Source organism: Symphalangus syndactylus, chromosome 7 (assembly GCF_028878055.3).
Source record: "Symphalangus syndactylus isolate Jambi chromosome 7, NHGRI_mSymSyn1-v2.1_pri, whole genome shotgun sequence".
Taxonomy (NCBI): Eukaryota; Metazoa; Chordata; class Mammalia; order Primates; family Hylobatidae; genus Symphalangus; species Symphalangus syndactylus.
The window spans coordinates 77,990,371-78,004,060 of record NC_072429.2 but is presented as its reverse complement, the minus strand read 5'-3'; positions in this window follow the sequence as shown (position 1 = coordinate 78,004,060).

Below are 13,690 nucleotides of genomic sequence, written 5' to 3'. Positions count from 1 at the left end.
ATTTACAGATTTTTTATATCGACACAGTATATCCTTGACTAATTTTTCAGAAATTGAAAAGTAACTTTTATGAGTTCTTATATGTCTAAGAATATCTTTATTTTGAACTCACATATGATTGATTATTTGGATGGATACAGGATCTTAGGTTCAAAATTATTTTCTCAAGACTTTAAAGATACTACTCCATTATCCAGTAATAGGATGGCTGGGTCAAATGGTATTTCTAGTTCTAGATCCCTGAGGAATCGCCACACTGACTTCCACAATGGTTGAACTAGTTTACAGTCCCACCAACAGTGTAAAAGTGTTCCTATTTCTCCACATCCTCTCCAGCACCTGTTACCTGACTTTTTAATGATCACCATTCTAACTGGTGTGAGGTGATATCTCATTGTGGTTTTGATTTGCGTTTCTCTGATGGCCAGTGATGATGAGCATTTTTTCATGTGTCTTTTGGCTGTATAAATGTCTTCTTTTGAGAAGTGTCTATTCATATCCTTCACCCACTTTTTGATGGGGTTGTTTGTTTTTTTCTTGTAAATTTGTTTGAGTTCATTGTAGATTCTGGATATTAGCCCTTTGTCAGATGAGTAGATTGCAAAAATTTTCTCCCATTCTGTAGGTTGCCTGTTCACTCTGATGGTAGTTTCTTTTGCTGTGCAGAAGCTCTTTAGTTTAATGAGATCCCATTTGTCAATTTTGGCTTTTGTTGCCATTGCTTTTGGTGTTTTAGACATGAAGTCCTTGCCCATGCCTATGTCCTGAATGGTATTGCCTAGGTTTTCTTCTAGGGTTTTTATGGTTTTAGGTCTAACATTTAAGTCTTTAATCCATCTTGAATTAATTTTTGTATAAGGTGTAAGGAAGGGATCCAGTTTCAGCTTTCTACATATGGCTAGCCTGTTTTCCCAGCACCATTTATTAAATAGGGAATCCTTTCCCCATTTCTTGTTTTTGTCAGGTTTGTCAAAGAGCAGATAGTTGCAGATGTATGGTATTATTTCTGAGGCCTCTATTCTGTTCCATTGGTCTATATCTCTGTTTTGGTACCAGTACCATGCTGTTTTGGTTACTGTAGCCTTGTAGTATAGTTTGAAGTCAGGTAGCGTGATGCCTCCAGCTTTGTTCTTTCGGCTTAGGATTGTCTTGGCAATGTGGGCTCTTTTTTGGTTCCATATGAACTTTAAAGTAGTTTTTTCCAATTCTGTGAAGAAAGTCATTGGTAGCTTGATGGGGATGGCATTGAATCTATAAATTACCTTGGGCAGTATGGCCATTTTCACTATATTGGTTCTTCCTGTCAATGAGCACGGAATGTTCTTCTATTTGTTTGTATCCTCTTTTATTTCATTGAGCAGTGGTTTGTAGTTCTCCTTGAAGAGGTCCTTCACATCCCTTGTAAGTTGGATTCCTAGGTATTTTATTCTCTTTGAAGCATTTGTGAATGAGAGTTCATTCATGATTTGGCTCTCTGTTTGTCTGTTATTGGTGTATAAGAATGCTTGTGATTTTTGCACATTGATTTTGTATTCTGAGACTTTGCTGAAGTTGCTTATCAGCTTAAGGAGATTTTGGGCTTTGACAATGGGGTTTTCTAGATATATAATCATGTCGTCTGCAAACAGGGACAATTTGACTTCCTCTTTTCCTAATTGAATACCCTTTATTTCTTTCTCCTGCCTGATTGCCCTGGCCAGAACTTCCAACACTATATTAAATAGGAGTGGTGAGAGAGGGCCTCCCTGTCTTGTGCCAGTTTTCAAAGCGAATGCTTCCAGTTTTTGCCCATTCAGTATGATATTGGCTGTGGGTTTGTCATAAATAGCTCTTATTATTTTGAGATATGTCCCATCAATACCTAATTTATTGAGAGTTTTTAGCATGAAGTGCTGTTGAATTTTGTTGAAGGCCTTTTCTGCATCTATTGAGATAATCAATATAAATCATGCTGCTATAAAGACACATGCACATGTATGTTTATTGCAGCACTACTCACAATAGCAAAGACTTGGAACCAACTCAAATGTCCAACAAAGATAGACTGGATTAAGAAAATATGGCACATATACACCATGGAATACTATGCAGCCATAAAAAATGATGAGTTCATGTCCTTTGTAGGGACATGGATGAAGCTGGAAACCATCATTCTCAGCAAACTATCGCAAGGACAAAAAACCAAACACCACATGTTCTCACTCATAGGTGGGAATTGAACAATGAGAACACATGGACACAGGAAGGGGAACATCACACCCCGGGGCCTGTTGTGGGGTCGGGGGAGAGGGGAGGGATAGCATTAGGAGATATACCTAATGTAAATGATGAGTTAATGGGTACAGCACACCAACATGGCACGTGTATACATATGTAACTAACCTGCACGTTGTGCACATGTACCCTAGAACTTAAAGTATAATAAAAAAAGTATGTATATATGTAAAAAAAGGAAAAAAAAGATACTACTCCATTATCTTTCAGCATTTAGAGTTGCCAAAAGTTCAGAGGCAATTTGATTTTTATTACTTCATAAGTAAGTTATTTTTACCTCTGTTGAAATTTAAAGGATTTGAAGTTTCAAATGTGAGCATTTGTATGGGTATAGTCTCTTTTTATTCACTCTGTTTGGCACTTGGTGGGTTCTTTCTATTCTCTGACTCACGTTGCACTAGTACTAGAACATTTTCTTCTGTTATTTCTTTATTTTGTACACGAACTTCCCCTCTCCAATCTAAGTGATCTAGAAGAGCTTTTAGATGAATGTTGGAACCCTCCACCCATCCTTCTTTCTTTTTAACTTTTCTTTTAGTGGGAGAGATATGCTCTGTTCTTCATTGGAGGATATTAGCTATTCTTATTTCAAAGCCCTCTGTTTTCTTCCTTAAGCCAATCTCAGATTTTCTGTTCATTTGTTTTGTTTCTGTTTGTTTTATTTTGGTGTCTCTATTTTATGGCATTTGCTTTTCTCAAACATTGTGATTCTCTGTGGCATGCTTTTCTTTATTTCTGAGCTTTTGTTTGCAGGCATTTGAATGCCATTTCTATTTAGCATAAACTTCACGTTGTGAATATAGAGAGGGGGAGAGTGTGCTGTGGAGAGGGAGGGTTTGTTCGTGGATATGTGGACTCCTATGCTTCTTTGGTGTGAATAGCTATCTGAGGCACTCCTCTGCCTCTGCGTCCTTAGGGCTTATACTTTTAGGACTGCTTTAGTGTGAGTCCGAAGAGTGATCACTGCCCAATGCTCAGCAAAACCTGGAAAGGGGAGTCAGTTGGATTGGATGCTCAAGGAACATGTTCTCAATTAAATATGCACTCATATCTGATTGCTTTAGCATCTGTTACCTCTTGACCCTGGGCTTAGGGCTCCCCCAATTGCATATACCTCTGCAATACATGGCTTCCACCAGCTGGGTTTCTCTATAGATCTGAGTCCATCTGTCTTTCAGAGGTTGCTCAAAATTTCTGGCCTGGTTATAGAACCTTTGTTTTCCATTACTGCAGTGAAATTATTTTATCTTTAAATATCTTTGATGCCATTTCACAGGTTTTGAGTAGAGGCAGTGATACATGAATATATCCAGCCCTACGTCTTGATCCAACTGTTGACTTCTCAATTATGATTTTTAAAAATTTTGTTCCTTAAATCACTTATAGTATCACTGAAATGAAAGCAACTCACCATTGACTTTAAACACTTTAATTAAAAAATTAGATTTCAAAACATGTATATTCACAATTATCATCCTTGGTTTATAGCACCAAAATTACAAAGTTGTTATTCTGTCTGCTCCGATGTGTTACAATGTGCAGACCTGCCCAGTGACTGAAAAATCAACTTGTTAATCTGTTGAAATTACTTTTAAATCTGAGTTTTTAATTGTTTTGTTTTTTTACTACCCAGACACTTAAAAAAAGTTGTCATTGGCTATGGTTGTGGGCTATAGCTATGAAAAGAGAAGATGAATATCGAAATCATTTAAAAAGTATGTGTTCTCTTTATTTTATCCATTCGTTTTCATTCATTCATTCATTCACTCCATAAGTATTTATAAAACTCCTGCTATAAACTAGGCACTCTGTTAAGTGTTAGGAATAGCAAATCACAGTATTTTCCAGAAACCAAAGGAAATGAGGCTGCCACATAGGTTATGAGGCTCTGGTAAGAGATGAAAGCAGTGAGATCACAAGTTTGTAAATTATGCCACAGAATTTAGATTATCTTAAGGGCAATGAGAATCTCCCAAAATAATTTAAGTGGAGAAGTGACACAATCAGATTTCAATTTTAGACACCTCCCTCCCTCTTTGGTTAGAGTGTGTAGAACAGATTGGAGGTGGGTAATTTTTTTTTCCATAAGACCGCCTTGTTTCTAGCACTTTTTCTTGCTCTTCTCCTACATTTGGTGTTAACATCATTTTACAAAAATGAAAACCTAGCCAAAAAATATAATCTAGTTTAATTAGGAAGGTTGCACTTGATTCTGTAATACATTTTCTGTAACAGTAGACATTGCTCACGTTTAATAGATTTTTTTCCCATCTCTTTTGTGGTAATATATAACTATGCTTGGTTTATAGCCTTGTACTAGAAATTATGTTCCTTTCTTCTGTAACCATTAATTTCATATTGAATGTGTGAACATTAACAGTTTCCAAGATAGATATTCCTCAATATGTGAAACTTTGGGAGAATCCTTGAGTCATTCTGTTACTCCCACTATTTCCTTAGAGTATATAATTTACCATTAATTGTTCATCTCCCAATAGATAATGAAAGAGCTATAGAAGCAAAATATTGTTTCCGAGTGAGTGCTTGTTAGTGAGTAAGTAAATGAATTACATATAGAAAGTTGTTGACAACAGTTTTGAGATTGTAACTGATTCTTATGTTTTGTTGGGTGATATATTCCTTCAGCAAAGTAAAGGTATGTGACTAATATGTTTCCTCTTTGTGGCTACAAAAATTGTGAGAATAAATATGTTTATTTATACCTTACTATGTTCCCAAAATGGTCACACACACACACACACACATGCACACACATATGTATATAGGTTCTCATCGCAGGCAAATATGTGTTTGAAAATTAAATCTCTAATAAAACTTCTAAGAGAATGTAAGTTGTCTAGGTATAACTATAAAAATTCTTTTGAATAGCTATTTGGAATGAGTTTAAAGTTCATGAAAGAAAAGTTTGTATCTCAGCACTATTCCTATCAAGCTGCCAATGTCATTTTTTCACAGAATTAGGAAAAAACTTTTCTAAAATTCGTATGGAACCAAAAAACAGCCTGAGTAGCCAAAGCAATCCTAATCAGAAAGAACAAAGCTGGAGGAATCACAATACTCAACTTCAAACTATACTGTAAGGTTATGGTAACCAAAACAGCATGGTACCGATGCAAAAACAGACATGTAGACCAATGCAACAGAAGAGACAATGAAGAAATAAACTGCACACCTACAACCATCTGATCTTTGACAAAGTCAACAAAAATAAGCAATGGGGTAGAGGACTACCTATTCATTTAATGGTGCTGGGATAGATGGCTAGCCAGATGGAGAAGAATGAAGCTGAATCCCTACCTTTCATCATTTATAAAAATTAATTCAAGATGGATGGATTAAAGGCTTAAATGTAAGACCTTAAACTATAAGACTCCTAAAAGAAAACCCAAGAAACACCATTGTGGACATCAGTCTTGGGAAAGAATTAATGACTAATCTTCAAAAGCAATTGCAACAAAAACAAAAATTGGCAAGTGGGATCTAATTAAACTAAAGAGCTTCTGCACAGCAAAATAAACTATCAATAGATTAAACAGACAACCTACAGAATAGGAGAAAATATTCACAGACTATGGATCTGACAAAGGCCTGATATCCAGAATCTGTAAGGAACTTAAACATTTGAACAAGCAAAAAACAAATAAACCCATGAAAAAATGAGCAAAAGACATGAACAGATAGTTCTCAAAAGAAGACATGCAAGTGGCTAACAAACATGTGAAAAAATGCTCAACATCACTAATCATCAGTGAAATGCAAATCAAAACCACAATGAGATGCCATCTCATGCCAGTTAGAATGGCTATTTTAAAAAAGGCAAAAAATAACATGCTGGTGAGGCTGCAGAGAAAAGGAAACACTTATGTACTGTTGGACTTATGTACTGTTGGTGAGAATGTAAATAAGTTCGTCCACTGTGGAAAGCAGTTTGGAAATTTCTCAAAAAACTTGATACAGAGCTACAATTCGACTCAGAAATCCCATTACTGGGTATACATCCAAAGGAAAATAAATTCTACCAAAATGCTGAGTGTGGTGGCTCATGCTTGTAATCCCAGCACTTTGGGAGGCTGAGGTGGGAGGATCACTTGAGCCCAGGGGTTCAAGATTAACATGGGCAACATAGTGAGACTCCATCTCTGCAAAATTTTTTTTAAAAAAATCAGCTGGGCATGGTGGTGCACCTCTGTAGTCCCAGCTACTTGGGAAGCTCGGGTGGGAGAATGGCTTGAGCCCAGGAGTTTGAGGTTGCAGTGAGCTGTGATTGTGCCACTGCATTCAGCCTGGGCGGCAGAGTAAGACTCTGTGTCAAAACAAAACAAAACAAAAAAACAAAACAAAACCAAACACCCTGTATTAGTTCATTCTCACACTGCTATAAAGGACTGCCTTGGAGTGGGTAATTTATAAATAAAAAGACGTTTGATAGACTCACAGTTCCACGTGACTGGGGAGGCCTCACAATCATGGCAGAATGCATAGGAGGAGCAAGTCACATCTTACGTGGTGTCAGGCAAGAGAGCTTGTGCAGGGGAACTCCCATTTATAAAACCATCAGATCTTGTGAGAGTTATTAACTACCACGAGAATCATGGGGGAAAATGCCCCCATGGTTTGGTTATCTCCACCTGGTCCCACCCTTGACATGTGGGAATTATTACAATGCAAGGTGAGATTTGGGTGGAGATACAGCCAAACCATATTGCCTTCCCAAAACCCAAAAAGACGCATGCACTCACATGTTCATCACAGTACTATTCACAATAGCAAAAAACATGAAGTCAACCTAGGTGCCAGTCAGTGGTGGATTGGATAAAGAAAATGTGGTACTCAAACAACATGGAATACTATGCAATCATAAAAAATAATGAAATCATGTATTCTGCAGCAACATGAATTAGCTGGAGACATAATCCTAAGCAAATTAACACAGAAACAGAAAACCAAATGCCACATGTTCTTACTTATAAGTGGGAGCTAAGCCTTGGGTGCCCATGGACATAAAGATGGCAGCAGTAGACACTAGGGACTAGTTAGACAGGGGTGGGAGGTGGGGGGAAGGGCTGAAAAACTAAATATTGCGTAGTATGCTTAGGACTTGTGTGATGAGATCATTTGTACCTCAAACCTCAGCATCACGTGGTATACCCATGTAACAAACCTGCACATGTACCCCTGAATCTGAAATAAAGTTGAAATCATATTTAAAGAACTTGCATCTCAGTTCCTTTTAGATAAAAATAACAAAAATAATGAATACTTTATACTTTGTAAGTCTAATAGTATGTATGACTCACTAGGGGTCAGATATTGCTTTTAGTGCTTTAAGTTGCTAATACATTTAATTCTCACTAAACTTTATGAGGTTGGTACTATTATGGTCCTCCAATTTATATCTGAGGAAACAGAGGCCAAAGGGGTTAATCTATTTGTTTATTGCCACATGACTGCTAAGTAACAAAGGTGGGCTTTGAATCCAGCATTTTGTTCAAAAGTCCAAAGTATTGTCTAGCACATCATGCTGTTTCCAAATAGCTAGGAAGCTATTTCAATAATCCAAACAAGAGATAATGGTAGATTAGACAGAGGTGATAGCATCTATATCTATATGTATATCTCCATCTAGATAGGCAGATTTTGAGAATAGAGGCAACAGAATTTTCTTATGTTTGTCTGTGGGGCATGTAGAGAATAAGGGGAATCAAAGATAGTACAAGAATTTTGGCTGAGCAATTAGAAGAATGAAAATGCAAGAGATTGGGAGGGAATGTTGAGAGTATTGTTTTGGATGTGTTTTGAGATGCCTCTTATGTATACAAATGAAGATGTTTAGGTAGTCAGTTCATCACATGAGACTGGAGTTCAGGGGACAAATCTGGAAAAATGAGTTTGGGAACTAGCAGCATATATATGATGTCTGAATTGTAAGATGGGTGTAGATCACCCAAAGAAGTAAGAGTAAGCATGGATACAGAAAGAAGGAGACCAAAGACTGATCCCTGGGGCATGCCAACATTTAGATTTTGGGTAGAAGAAGAGGCAGCAAAGGAGATAGAGAAGCAGCAATACTGAGATGAGAGGAAAGCCAGGAAAGTGTAGGGTAGGAAAAGCCAAGTGAAGAAAGATATCAAAGAGGAGACTCATCAGTTATGTCAAATAATAGGTAGAGTAAGATGAGGGCTGAGAACTTACCATTGGATCTAGCACCATGGAGATCACTGGTAACCTGACAAGAATAGTGTAGCTGCAGTGGAATGAAGGTAAAAGTCTTATTGGAGAGGGTTTATGAGACAAGGAGAGGCAATAAATGAAAGACAGAGAGTGGAGACAGTGCTTTTGGAGTTTTGCTGTAAAGTGAACTAGAGAAATATGTCAATAGCTGCTGGGAAAAATGGAATCCAATTTTTTTTTAAGATGTAAAAATAATAGCATGTTTTATGCTGAATTTGTAGAAAGAAAAAATGATGAAATGGGAGGGAGAGAAGAGAATTTCCAGAGCAATACATCTGAGATAGTGAGAGGAGATGGGATCTAGTGTACAAAAGGAAGCACTGGCTTTAGATAGCTCATCTGCAGTAGTAGTCGGAAGGCAGAGCATAAGGGTGGTAGGTGGGTTGATGTGTTGGAGGCAGTCTATGGAAACTGTCTTCTAATTGCTTCATTTTCCCAGTGAAGTAGGAAGAAAAGTCATTAGCTGAGGATAGGAGAGGAGGTGTTGGATGTTTGAGGAGGTTTAAGAGAGTATAAGACTAGGGACATATAGTGTGATTGCCAGGAAAAATTAAGGGCTCACTTGAGGTTCATGTTCATGAATTTAAAGAGATACCATTTGAATTTGTTTTCTACAATTATGTTCATCTATATAGGTACAGGCATGGATTAGGTGGAGAGTTAATTTAGCTAGCACTATGGGTTTGACCTTCTGAAAACAACACATTAAGAGAGGGAGTTATTGGATTATATGAGAGAGATTACAATAATGGAATGATTAGAATTTAATCTAGGTAAGGAGGGAAGACTAAGGATGATAAAGGACATGGAAAGCTTCTATAAATGGATGGGAATCCCAGTGAGGTTGAAGGACAGGAGTCAAACTACTCCAGAAATTTAGCTGGAAAGACAGGAGATGGTGGTCAGAAAGTGGCATGCATGGAACGGAGATAATGGAAGCATTGTGATACTTAGTAGTGAACACCAACAAAGAAGCGAAGTGGTTGAATAGATTGGAGACATGAGCTTCAAGAGTGGGTGTCTTAGAAAGGACTAAGAATGATCTGGAAGTCACATATGACAGCAAGGAAGATACTCAGCATTACCTCCTTGAGAAGACTTCAGATGGGGCAGTGTCTTACATGGGAGAGAGAGGAAACACTCTGTTTGCCCCTCAGGATTCTCTCTCTGCTTTTCTTCATCCTGCTCAGCCTCAGAGGCTGAGTTCTATACACAGGACAACTGGGATCCCTTGCCCTCTAATTTCTGGTTGGATTTGGCCAATGTGAAACTTAGGCTAGAGATTGAAGGGTGAGGGAAGAAAGACATTTATATATTTATTCTCAAATCCTTCCTTGCTAGGCTGCATTTGTTGGAGGCTGAGTTCCTCTCCTAAGGGTCGTAACTTCTGGTCAGGCAGGTGCTTCATCATCCTTTGTTGGTTTCTCTTAATCTGCCAACACCCTGATATAGTTTGGATGTTTGTCCCCTCCAAATCTCATGTTAAAATGCGATCCCTAGTGTTCGAGGTAGGGCCTGGCGGGAGGTGTTTGGGTCATCAGGGTGGATCCCTCATGAATGGCTTGGTGCCCTCTTCATGGTAATGAGAGAGTCCTTGCTCTATTAGTTCATGTGTGAACTGGTTGTTTAAAAGGGCCTGGGGGCTCTCTCTTGCTCTTTCTCTCACCGTGTAACATGCCTGCTCCCCCTTTGCCTTCATGCCTTCTGCCATGCGTGAAAGCTTCCTGAGGCCCCATGAGAAACTGAGCAGATGCTGACACTATGCTTGTACAGCCTGGGGAATTGTGAGCCAAATGTACTTCTTTTCTTTAGAAGTTACTCAGTCTCAAGTATTCCTTTATGGCAACACAAAATGTACTAAAACACACTTTAATATAATTGTCATTCAATTCTTGTTATTTACTCTTTTTTACTGTGCCTTCTGTTTCCTGCTAGGATGTAAACCAATATGGTGATCAGCAAAAACTTAATGACTCTTGGGTCCCCAGGTTTGGTGGACAGCAAACAGGCCGAGAAATCTGCTTCCAAGGAGATTCAGATTCCAAGGAGGCATATTTCTCAATGTACTTGTAATGTGACCAAGCAGAATAAAGAAACAGGAAGATTTGCTTAGAGAACAGAGCCAAGAGCCATGAAGAACGTTGGACTGAGGAGCTCCTCTCTGGGAATATAATGGAGACAGAGTCAAAGAATGTGCCCCGTCTCAAGGGTAGAGGGCCTCACAATGTCTAGCCAGTGGAATGACAGAATTTATGTGATCAGTAAATGTGGTGTTGCTCCCATTCTTATCCTTTAGAATGAGCATATTTATTGCGATTATCCTGTCCCATTTTGCCATTACATATTGAATATTCAGGGAGTGATGACTTGTCTTTTTAATTTATTTGTTTCTCAGGTCGAAAGAACCTATGTCTAAATGTGTGTGTGTGTGTGTGTGTGTGAGAGAGAGAGAAAGCAAGAAAGAACTGTATATTACCCAAGACATTGAACTTGATGCCATGACCAAATGATACTTGGAGGTTTTATATCTTGGGGACAATGTGAGTGTACTTTACATGGAAGAAGGAGAGTGAGTTGAATATTTAGTGACCAGTGGGGTGACAGTCATTGTTATGACTCATCAAATAAATATTTCTGGCTTTCCTCCTGAACTTATGATGAGACTGCACTTTTCTACCCATTTAGAGTTAAATGGGATCATATCACTTGCTTTGGCCAATGAGATGTGATGTGTGCTACTTCTGGGTAGAAGCTTTAAGAGAGCCGGTGCATGATTTGCCATGTGTGCACGTTCCCTCTTCCGCAGTGACCAGCAACATTCCAGATAGAGGCAGCTCCATCACATTTGGCTCCAGAGTGAGGCACAACATAGAGAAGAATCCACAGTGAGCAGGTTGGACATGTAGCAGGAGTAGGAAATAAACCTTTGTGGTTTTAATTTACTGAGATTTGGGGGTTTTATGACAGCCTGACAGCCTTTCCTGTTATACTGTAGTGAAGATAATTTCATACAGAGTACAATGTGTGTGTGGAAGCCTGAAATGTCATGTCATTGGCACATCAGAGTGAACTGTTTGGGGTTCAATGAGAGTAGTGTTTGTTTTGTTTTTTTTGAGACAGGGTCTCTCTGTGTTGCCTAGGCTGAAGTGCGGTGGCACAATCATATCTCCCTGCAGCCTCTACAACCTGGGCCCAAGCGATCTTCCTGCCTCAGCCTCTTGAGTAGCTGAGACTACAGTTGCATGCCACCATGACCAACTAATTTTTTTTTTAATAGACATGGGGTTTCACCATGTTGGCCAGGTTGGTCTTGAACTCCTGAGCTCAGGTGATCCACCTGCCTCGGCCTCCCACAATGCTGGGATTACAGGTGTGAGCTGCCACACCCGGCTAGCTAATTTTCAAATTTTTCGTAGAGACAAGTTTTCACTATGTTGCTCAGGCTAGTCTTGAACCCTTGGGCTCAAGTGATTCTCCTGCCTCAGCCTCCCAAAGTGCTGGGATTACAAGTGTGAGCCACAGTGCCTGGCCGAGAGTAGTGTTCTTGAGGAAAGAGAGATGGTGGAACACTTTAATGTCATGTAGAGGAGTGCAGATTGCATTCTGCAGATAGAGGGGAGGGGCAGTAGAGTCCTGGAGAGACTTGGTCACTATGTGTGGATTGGAGCAAAGGAGACTTGTTAGAAGCCTGCTCCAAGTGTCTACCAGGACCCAAACTAGACTGTGGTTCTGGAAGTAGAAAAGAAGCAAGGACTGCAGGACAGTGTGGAGGTCAAATTGACACCATTTGATATTCAACTGGAGGTGGGTGGTGGGGGACAGTGAGGAATCCAAGACGACTCAGGTAATTTAGGGGAACTTGGGGGCCTTAGCTTTGCTCTGGGCTCTGTGCTTGCATTAGCAGTTTCAGCAAACTGCCTGATTAGATATCAGGGATGTCTTGTCCAGGGGCTGGGAACAGAGGGATGATGGGTTATTTGGCTGCTAAAGCCACAGAAGTCATGTCTCCCCCTTTTCATCCTCTCCCTCAGTAGGAGGAGGGTAGATGGGCCACAATACGCCTATTAGCACTTTTTTCCCCATTGTTTTCTCCTCTCAAGTGTTGTGAAGGCGGATGAAGAGCACAAAGGCGAGACTCTTGCTAGAAAAGAGAATTACCTTTGTCAACATTCAGTTGTTCCATACATTTTCGGGTGTAGAAGAGATAGGGGAGGAGGGTGAATCATCAAACTAACGGGACTTTGTGAATTTTCACAGAACATTTCAAAGACATTTACGCAATTTAAACACAGTACTGAAGAAGCCAAGACTCTGTAAAAAAAAAAAAAAAAAAAATCTGTAAATGGAACCAGGCTAACAAACTGGGTAATTCACAGAATGGCAAATCCTTGCAAAAAGCACTCAGTTTATCTGTTAAAGGTTGCGGAGCGTCTTCAGATTTTTGATCCTTACTGAAATCATGTTGTGTGAGAGATGCCGAGTCATTGGTACTCTAATTCCACCTTAGCTCTATACCAGCCCCTGGGTGCACAATTGTTTCCATTGTTTTATTATCCTGCAAGGCACAGCTGTTTATCTTGCTTTTTTCTGGATTCCTCTGCATCCTCCCACCCCCGAACTTTTTTGAATAAGAGTGAATGAGTTTCTCTTCGTGCCCTGCCTCCAATGGAACATGCCCTGATTGAAACAGATTCCCTCAGTGTGGCAGCCACAGAGAATCCACACACCTGGATCAGTTGCATTATTGACAGCAGGGCTTCTCAAGTGAGGGCTGCAGACAAGCAGTATTAGCATCTTCTGGGAATATGTTAGAAATACACATTTTCAGGCTTCCAGAGACCTCAGGAATCCAAAGCTCTGGAGGCAGGACTCAGCAATCTGTTTTTAACAAGCCCTTCACATAACTTAGAAGCACACTGACATTTGAGGCCCCCTGGTCTAGGGAAGCTTCCTAGACATAATCCACCCTCACTGATATGGAAGGTTTGGAGGTGTTCTTTTTTCCCCCCTTTGTGAATTATGCTTTTATTTATTTTTCTTTTAAAAATGTTTTTGCTTTTTTATTTCTAAAGGTTTTTGGGAAACAGGTGGTATTTGGTTACATGAGTAAGTACTTTAGTGGTTGTTTGTGAGAGTTTGGTACACCCATCACCCAACCAGTATA